The sequence below is a fragment of the Lissotriton helveticus genome, chromosome 6 (assembly GCF_964261635.1).
Source record: "Lissotriton helveticus chromosome 6, aLisHel1.1, whole genome shotgun sequence".
NCBI lineage: Eukaryota > Metazoa > Chordata > Amphibia > Caudata > Salamandridae > Lissotriton > Lissotriton helveticus.
Genome location: NC_136067.1, coordinates 865,995,883 through 866,005,867, shown reverse-complemented (window position 1 = coordinate 866,005,867; position 9,985 = coordinate 865,995,883).

Below are 9,985 nucleotides of genomic sequence, written 5' to 3'. Positions count from 1 at the left end.
CAATTTCTTTTGTAACACCTTGTTTTATGAATTTGTCAATTACAGGTATAACACCTTCAATAACTTCTGCTTTCATTTTATACTGAGGAATGTTTGGAAAATCTACTCCTTGCTTTACTGTTATTTTTACTGGGTCTACATTCTTCATCAAACCCATTTCATCTCCAGTTAAATCCCAAATGTTAGCATTGACTGTCTCTTTTAATTCTTCAGGTAGATTATTTTTATCAAATGCAGGAAATAATTTACTTTCTTCTGCTTCAACCATTAACATCGTTAATCTGTAAAGCCCATCTTCTTCTTGAGTTTGGAGCTCTATACCATCCGGTGAGCAATATATTTTACAAATCATCTTACAAAGTTTATCCCTTCCTAACAAGTTTACAGGACTGCTGTTACAAACTACAAATCTATGTTTGTCTTTAAATTTGCCAATCTCAACTTTAACTGGTTCTGTTAAATCTGTTTTAATTTGTTGATTAGCTACACCAAATACTTGGATTTTCTCACCTGAGAGAGGCAGGTTTTCTATTTCCACTTACCTAACAGTAGAACGAGTGGCACCTGTGTCCACAAGAAAAGTGATTTCTACATCATTCACCTTTCCATTTACAAATGGACCAGACTGATCTACCTCAAGAGTGGCTCCAAGCACACACTCTTCCTCCTCTCTCAGGCACCGTCATAAGTAAACCTCAGAATCACTCCCTCCATTTTCTTTCAACAAATACTGTTGAGAAACATTTGACACATTCACCCTTGGCAATCTGTTTACCTGTTTACCTCCGCAGAATCCCGTTTCTGTATTGTATCTCTGCACATTCACACAATTTGGAAGTGGCGGTTGTGGAATCTGACTCACTACCTGTCGCTGCAGCTGTTGCTGCAGATTTATCTCATTCTGCATCTGTGGATTTAATGATGCATTTTTAAAATTTCTGGGCGGATTCTTACATTCGCGCTTCCAGTGTCCAATTTCGCCGCAATTAAAACATGGGATTTTCTGCTTTAACTCTTCAATATTTCCCATCAATTTTGGCTTATTAAAGTTACCTTTAAATTTCCCTTGATTCTGAATAACATTTTTGTTTTCTAGAGTGGCTATTTGCTGTTCAGCTACCTTCACCTGTGCCCACATAGCTTTTTCTTTTAGCTTCTTCTGTTTAGCATCTATTTCATCACTACAGTATTTTGCTTTTCTCAAAATGTCATCAACCGAAAGTGATTGCCAGCCAACTATTCCAGATCTTATCATTTCACCAATTTCAGGTCTTAAGCCATAAACAAATCTGTTGTTAAAGTGGCTCATATCTTTCTCACTCAATTTTTCATAACCACTGTATTGTTTAAATACCAGTAGTAATCTTTCATAGAATGAATGTACTGATTCTTTTGGCTCTTGATTTGTTCTATCTATTTTAACTTCTTTTGGGGGAATCTTATTTTTCAACCATACAATTACCTTATTGTACAGATTCATAACATCTGCCGAAGGAGCACCTGTTACTCTATCTCGGGTAGGTTCTTCAGTGGGCCAATCTATCGAAATTTTACATTCTGTCCAAAGATCCGATGGGACAACGATGTCAAAGAATCCATCAAGATCAATCCACAGAACTTTTGAAACCTTAACAAATCTATTCACCTGTCGATACCATTCCACAGGTTTTTCTCTCAGCCGAGGAAAATCATTTGTAAACAGTAAAATATCCTGTCTTGACCAAGTAACATGCACATATCCACCTCCTGCTATTTCTCTCATTGGAAACTCATTTGCTACTTCTCCTCTTTCTCATCTGTCTTCCTCTCTTTTCTTTGTCCATTTTACTCTCCACTTACTTAATTCACCTAATCTTTTTAGGAACACAATTCATTCTTTTATATGAATAATTCTTCCTGTGGTACTCATGTTCTCAATGTCTTTTTCAGAGAAATCCACTCTGTAACCTTTCTGCAAATTTTTCTGTCTACTTAAATCTATTTCTAATACAGCAGCCATTTCTTCTAATTGATCATACTTGTTTTTTGATTTCCATTGTATGCTTTTGCAAATGAACAATAATTCATCATCCTGATATAGCTTTAAACTGTCAGGTCCAATTGTGCAAATAATCAATTCCTCCAAATCTGCTTTCAGTTTTGCAACATCAAGTAATTTAAATTCTGGGCTTTGAGGGGTATGCGTTAAATCTATTTTATTTATGCTCTTCTCCGGAGTTCCTGAATCAGAATCTGCACCAGATGGAGTTTTATTCGACAAACTTTGATTAAAAGTTAAATCAGGCATCATTGTTTTCTCTCGGTGAATTTCTGATAAATCTGAATAAAATCTTTCAGCCACTTTCTGAATTTCTGCATTTAATGGAACAGTCAAGGCTGAATGTCTAATTTCTCTTTGATCAAATACTGGAAGAACAGGTCCAATCGTTACTGGTACTGTTACTGCTTCCATGCTTTTAGTTAACTGCTGTAATAATCCATCTTTTGATCGAAAATATTCTGAAGTGTTTGGCAATTCCTCACATCTTTCTGTTCTTAATACATTTCTGGGGTTTCATTTCTTTGAATTGGGGTTTCAGCATAATTTCTGTTTTCACAAGATATACTAGAATTAGTTCTTGTTTCTACTCTTTCAGGTGTTATTGCATTATTCGGATTTAATCTGGGTGATGTCTCATCAATAATTTCTCTAGGAGGAGCACTTGGGGAAGTTCCTGGAGGAACTCTCGGGGAAGACCATGAACAAACTGGTTGATAAGGGGGCGGTTTGCGGTTTTGTAATATAAATCTCTTCTAAAACTGCATCTTCTAATTCACTTTCTTCAGCATTATTATCATTCTTTTGAACACCCTTTTGATCAGTTGCCTCACCAAATCTCGCTGGATACAGACCATCACACATGTTACGCCTCCATCGACGCATTCTATCCTCATGAGTTTCCCTATTAATGTCTAATCTAGTACCTCTTGTTATACCTTTATTCTCTCGTTCCAATTCAAACATCTCATCCTCCCATTCAGCTAAAGCCTCAAATTGTGTAGGTCTAGGCTTTGGTTCAAGAGTCGTCATTCTTTCTCTTAGGTTTTTCAAAACCTTATTATTAAATGATCCATCTTCTGGCCATGCTTAAACACCATCATTCTTGGTATAATCCATCCAATTCTCAATCCAAAGACAAGTATGATAACCATATTCACCTAACATATAAGCTGCAGGTGTTTTGTACTTATGAAGTAATCTTCCACCTCGAGTTTCAATTTTCTTGTCAGGTTTCAATTTATTTTTCAATTTCTGAAACCAAGAAAGCTTCTTTTTCTCTTTTATGTAATAATAATCCATGTTTTTAAACAATTCCGCTTACTTCGGAATGAATCGTAAGTATTTCCTTGTTGTTCCGTAAAACCAACCAATCCGTGCGTGAAACTCACCAACAAGCCAATCAGGTTAAGCTACGTCACTGCTTTGTTCAACCAATAGAATTACTGCTTTTCAGGATAAGCCAATCAGCTGCAAGCTTGCCTAGTCACATGAGCCAATCAGTGCGCGAATACTGTTACGTATGCTAGCCAATCACAGCGCGACACTAGTGACGTTTACTGCCGCTGCAGCCTCTCTGTCCTCGCTCCGCTGTGACACTGACACCTCCTTTACAAAATATTTTCACAGCGCCATTTTTAACAAAACTTTCAATAGAATTCAGTTAATACCTCCACAAAAACAAACCATTTGTCTGATTCGCTAAATAAAGTGATAGCTTTCCCAGTCATTCAAGTATTCTTTGCGTGAAATAGACAACGCTATTCTCACAGTATATTTAAATTCGTTGATAAAGTAAGGCTACTCTACCCTTCTAGCAGGTAATAATGAACTTGTTACTCTCTGAATGCACATATAGTAACAATTCAAAGTTTCACTCGATCGTATATTACAAAATCATTTACGCACATTCAAACGGAAAAATCCCTAACCATACATACATGAATCTTGTTAGGACTTTAACCCACACTAGAAAACCTCACTCACCAGTAAGAAAAATGACGCCTGCTTACCCTTCACTCAAGCTTGGATAAATTCTACTACTCTTTTCACAGTGAGTTTTAAAACAGGACAGGTGTCCTTATACTCGAAAGCTACAATTTCATAGACAATCCTCACTATACATTTTACCTTGCACACTTAAAATCCCTAAACTTGTGCTGTACGTTCACAACACTAGTGATATATGACAATACCACTATTTAAAACAGAACAAATGCACTGTGCAACTTCACCTGTTACACTACTCTTGCCGGCACAACTAGGAATTTTCACACTGCTGGAAAAAACCTTTCGACTACATATAACAACTGAACAGACTCAACATATGTTAAACATCGATCCTATGTAATTACCACGTAGCATGACAGTTACCATAGCAACCGTAACTCTGCTACCAAGGAATTGATCCAGCGCCCCTAAGGAAAAACTGTCTCACCAATGCTACCCAACACCACAATACTTACCATTAATCATAAATCACTCACATAGGCCCATAAACCAACGAGACAATTTTTGGGCGACTGAATCATGTGACCTAATTAAACAGAACTATTCACAAACTATTTACACATTTATATACATCTGCAGGTTATCTTTTCTCACCATGGTTTTAAACATTTATCATTTAATTAAGTCATTCAAGGCAAATGGATCAGCTGATGGTAACTAGACCATGAACAAACAAGACCAGCTTGCCGTTTCAAAATCTAATTTTTATTTAACTTTATTATTCAAGAAAGAGCATTTTATTAAGAATCTTTATTTATTAGCAATAAAAGCAGCATTTTTAAAGGAAATGATTTATTAGACTGACATTATCAAAGCAAATCAGTATGCATGAATTTAAGCAAAATAACAGTTTCCTTTCCCTCAAACTACTTCCCTGACTATTCTTGCTTCACCTGAAAAGGAAAATCAAATTAAGACTGCTGTCCTTACGTGAGTCAAAAGTCCGACAGCATGTCACGTCAATCAGGAATCGGAAAGCGAGAAGCGCCCTCCTGCCCATGGGGCCAAGTTTTATACCTTTCTGACTAGCTAATCTTCTCAAAATTGTACACGTTTCTTTGCCATCCAGTGTTCTTATTGGCTGACTTATGTCAGTTCATATTGTGTCATCACCGTTCTCCAAGCCTAGATCAGGCTTTTCTTAGGCTCCATTGTCCTTTTCTTTCGAGTCACGCAGCTTCCTTAAGATTTTACTTTACACTCGAGTTACAGATCATGACTTCCTTGGCTTGGCTATCTTGCCGCTTCTTGTCCTTGAATCTTTCTCTCCAAGAGCACGTTTAGCACAATTTATTAAATTTCTTTCTCTGACAAAGCTTGTCAACGTGGTAAAAGTTTCCACTTCTGTGCAAGGCTCTTTCTGGACAGGATTCAAAAACACCATCTTTTCACAGGCCTTAATCCTCTTTCAGAAACTATTATTCAAACAAACACAAAACATTAATTAATTACAGAATTGAGACCCATTCTGTTACCCACCCCCTTTGCTAATAATTAACCCATTAATTTATGTTACCTAGCTGTGCACACAAAGCTGCATTTTATATCTACCTTCTTCTTTTAGGCTGCAGGATCCTCCACGAGTTTTTGCCACAGAAAAGACGTAAAGACATAACATAAGCACACAAATAAGCACATGCCATTAGTTATACAGCCACATTTAATACTGACAAAGACAATAGACAAGGTTAGTTTATTATTTTCTACGCACTTGCATTTGCAACATCAAACACATAAGTTAGTCCCTCGTGTTTCTTGTGTATATGCATTTTAAAACTAAGAGCCGATTATGATGGCGGACGGACCTGAGTCCGTCCGCCACCATAGAGCAGGAGGGAACCTCCGCATTGCCTGCGGAGTTCCCTCCTGTGCAATTAGGATGTGGCCGCCACCCTAGCGGTCACATCCACTATTTTTACCATTGCGGCGGGTGCGGCTTCAAGCTGCATCCGCCGCAATGGTAAAAATGCATACATTGCATTTGTATGGAGAAAGCGTGCCTGCCGATTTCTGCATACAAATGCAGGGGGGTACCATAGGTACCCCCCATGTGCACCCCCCCCCACCCCCCCCTTCACCTAGGGGGCCCGCAACGGGCCCCCGCAGTGAAGTTACACATGCTTTTCCATGGCGGAAAGCCCGCAGCGGAAAAGCATTTTTTAAAGCCCTTCCTAATATGGTGGACGGTGTCTGAGAGACACCGCCACCATATTAGACCTTTTCCGCCGCGGTTGTAAGCCAACCGCGGTCGAAAAGCTGCGGACGGAAACCAGGACCCACCAGCCATCCTAATGTGGCGGTGGGTCTTTGGTGGGTCCTCTGCGTTTTTTCTGCATTCTCCGGGACAGCGGTGGCTTCCGCTGGCCCGGAGGATGCGTAAAAAACGCAATCATAATAGGCCCCTAAGTTGGTTAATACTTTTCATCACATACTTGTTAATACGGTTACGGTTATTATGGAAGTTTAACTTCGCGAGTTTGAACGAAATTTCATTCAGCACCTCGCTCCATCAGAGGCAAGAGCTGTAAATGAAAAAAACAAGGAGAAGCAGTGAAAAATGAGGGAAAAGCAGGAGAAATCACTCATAAAAAGAGAGAAAGGACAGAAAAATCAGTAAAAAGCAAGAGAAAGCATACAGAAAAACAGGGAGGAAGCAGAGCGGCACGTTAGTATGGGCGGGCTGGGCCTGGGACTTGCTCAATGAGGTCGCACTGGGACCTCCATTGAGTAGGTCCTGGAATGAGGGGGGAAGGGATGAGTGGGGCTATGGTGGGTGGCAGGAAAAATGGGAGGCGGGCGGGAGCAGCAAATGAGTAAAAAAAACATGGCGAAGCAGTGAAAAATGAGGGGAAAAGCAGGAGAAAGTACTCAGAAAAATGGGGAGGAAGCAAAGTGGTGCAGCAGCACAGGAGAGCTGGGCTGGGCCATTGGATAAGTGTTCTCGTTTTTTGGGTAGCAATTGGAAGACATGATTAAAATAGACTGTGGAAAACAAAATCTGGCTGCGCCAGTTAAATCTTACCCTAAAGGCTGGGTGCTTTGCTAAAACACAGCCTTCCCACTAGCTGCAGGTAGGGGAGGATTGCAGCCCTTTAAAGTAAGGGTCGAGGCCAGGGGACCCCAAACCTAGATAAATATCTGTCACAGGCTCCTGGCGGCACCGCTATCATTCCAAATCCCTCAAAGTCATGACAATCAACAGCATTGTCCGACTGAGGTAATCTGACCCTTTTTCAAGGATTTTTAAATCAGACAGTTTCAGATCGATGGATGGTCAATTTAGTGTCCGAGGATTATCACCTGGAATATACAGGTCTGCATTCAGACCCCTTCTAGCCAACTCCTCTTCCACAAGATTCGAGGGTACATGTGTCTCTTGAAAGGGATACAAGCTCTGTTAGAAAATAATGTAATTTGTCTTGTACCACCCCAGGAATGGGGTAGAGCATATTACACTATTGTTTTTTTCTGGTACAAAAACCATAAGGTGAGTATCATCCTGTCTTGTAATGCCTTTGACCACTTCCCTTGTATGGTAAGTTCAATTGACTGCACTCATGTGGTACTTCAGCTACCTACTTTGGTCATTTCAAAGAAACACCTGTTCTAGCAGCTATAGAGATTAGAATTGCAATCGACTGATATCACAAATCTGTAGACGTTTTTAGGAGCACAACTGCAGCTACATCAGAGTTATATACAAGAGAATATACCATACCAGGAAATATACTTTCTAGATTTGACAAACTTACAAATCGAGAGAAATGAGTTAGTAGAAGGTTAATGATGAAATGCAAAAATTAGGATCATAGGGTCCCATACCTACCTTATAGATTTATGGTAAAGGGCCTAATAGCAGCTGCTCTGAGGCCTCCTGATGTCATTGTTGTAGATGTTCCTAAGGTGAACATTAGGGGCTGTTTTGTGAGATAAACTGACAGGAGAAAAAGACATGCAGTGTCATTGTAATTAACAGAAGAAGATGCTAAGTATATAGTTTCAATGCTCATTTAGAGAGCCGTCAAAGTGTTATTATATAAACTAAAACGAGGCCAACAGATACTTTTTATTACTACATTTACATTTCTAAATTGAAGGACAATTTCTAAAACAATATATATTATATGAAAATATAGGGTAACATTTGAGCATGGTGCCAACTGTGATGTATGACATGCACAGTTGTAAATAAAGAGGTTATATCCTTAGGCAAACAAGCAGACATGTATTTATCCATCTGCTGTGTGAAGCTAGTCTGAGTGTTGATTCACTGGTAGGAGCAGAAATCAATGTTGTGGCAGATCATAGATGAGACAACAAAACAGAGCCGTAGGTATGTTAAAATTAAAGCATGAGTGTATAATAGTGTAACCATATAAACGAATATGTTCAGATGACTACAATTAAAAAACAATTTAAAACACATTGTCAAATATAGGGTTAGGATTTAGCAAAACAAGTAACATAATCCTCGATAGTGACTTAGTGAGATTGTTAGCATAGGGACATATATGTGTGAGTTAATTACATTGCAAGATCTGCCCTGTGTGTGGCCCTGATGCAGTTGCAATTACATCTGCCTCAGCTGAAACAACATTAAAATCGACATTAACACAACATGTACAAATATATAGGACATGTGCTACAGGGCCTTTAGGATGGGTATATATGTGATGAGCGACTAACAATGCAGGTATGAGTGAAGGGGAGATATGGATGAGTGTGTTTTGTTAGAGAGAGATGGCCTTGTGGGGGTTATAATCTTACACTTACCACATTATTGTTTTATCGAAGAAGCACTCTACATAGCGGATGGGGTTGCATTGTAGAGAGGAAAGCCTTCTCCAATGGGGTGACAGAGAGACAGAGACAGGATCCAGTTGGCAGTCTAGGAACAACATCAGCCAGCTGAATAATGGAGAACGTCTCCATCACCCTCCTCCTCTTTTCCTATCTCATAAATTTTTATATCGGCCACGGTGGCAGCCTCCTTTGCCAATGCATTCACAGATTCTGTGACCTTCTGCCTTAAGACGTCCTTCTGGGTTCCACTGAGGTTGAATGGAGGCAAGCCTAGTAGCTGTTTGAGGTATTGTACCACAAAATTCCTCTTCCTCTTGAACTGATGAAGAAAAGGAATTCAGAAGGTCATATGAGGTGGGCAGTATTTATCTTGTAAATGAACATGTGTCAGGCGTGTCTGATTTCTTTCAGGTTTTATAACATTTTCTTATTCACTACCATGCGGACGTCTTCGCCTTGAGTACAGAGGTTCGGCCACAAGTGCAGAGGTCTCATCACATCTACAATACGGGTGTAAGTTACTTGTAGTAACTATACATCATGAATTACATTTATTTTGACTCCCTCTTCTAAAGCGAGGTGGTGGAGAAAAGTAACCCTACATTTTTTAGTAACTTTACACTCGGAAATGATGAAAAGCCAAAAGTAGCAAAGTTACTCAAAAGTGTAAAAGTAAATTACACATGTAACTTACTTACAGGTGTAACTTACATTTTTGATTTTCCTGACTGATTTTAAAAATCATACACATTAAATCATTTGCTTTCTCCTATAAACCAGCATGCTGTATTTTTGTTCCAATAGTTTACCGTGGCATTAACCAAAATATTGACTCCTCAAATGTTACTGTGTTACTAACCAGTATAGTGCATGCAAATGAATGAAACTTGTGTGAACCAGTGCAGCATGCAGAAAGACATGTTCAATTTGTTTCAAATTTAAACCTATGTAATTGCTATGTCAACCATTATGATTGATATGAACCAATATCTGTTACATATGAGGTAATTGATTTGTGATCTGTTTAGAATGTCATGCAGTTCAGAGTGCATGACACTACTCTACAGAGCACTGCCTTCCAGAATGAGGACACCAGGGTAAAACAAGGGGATCTCAGACACCAACGCTTCAGGG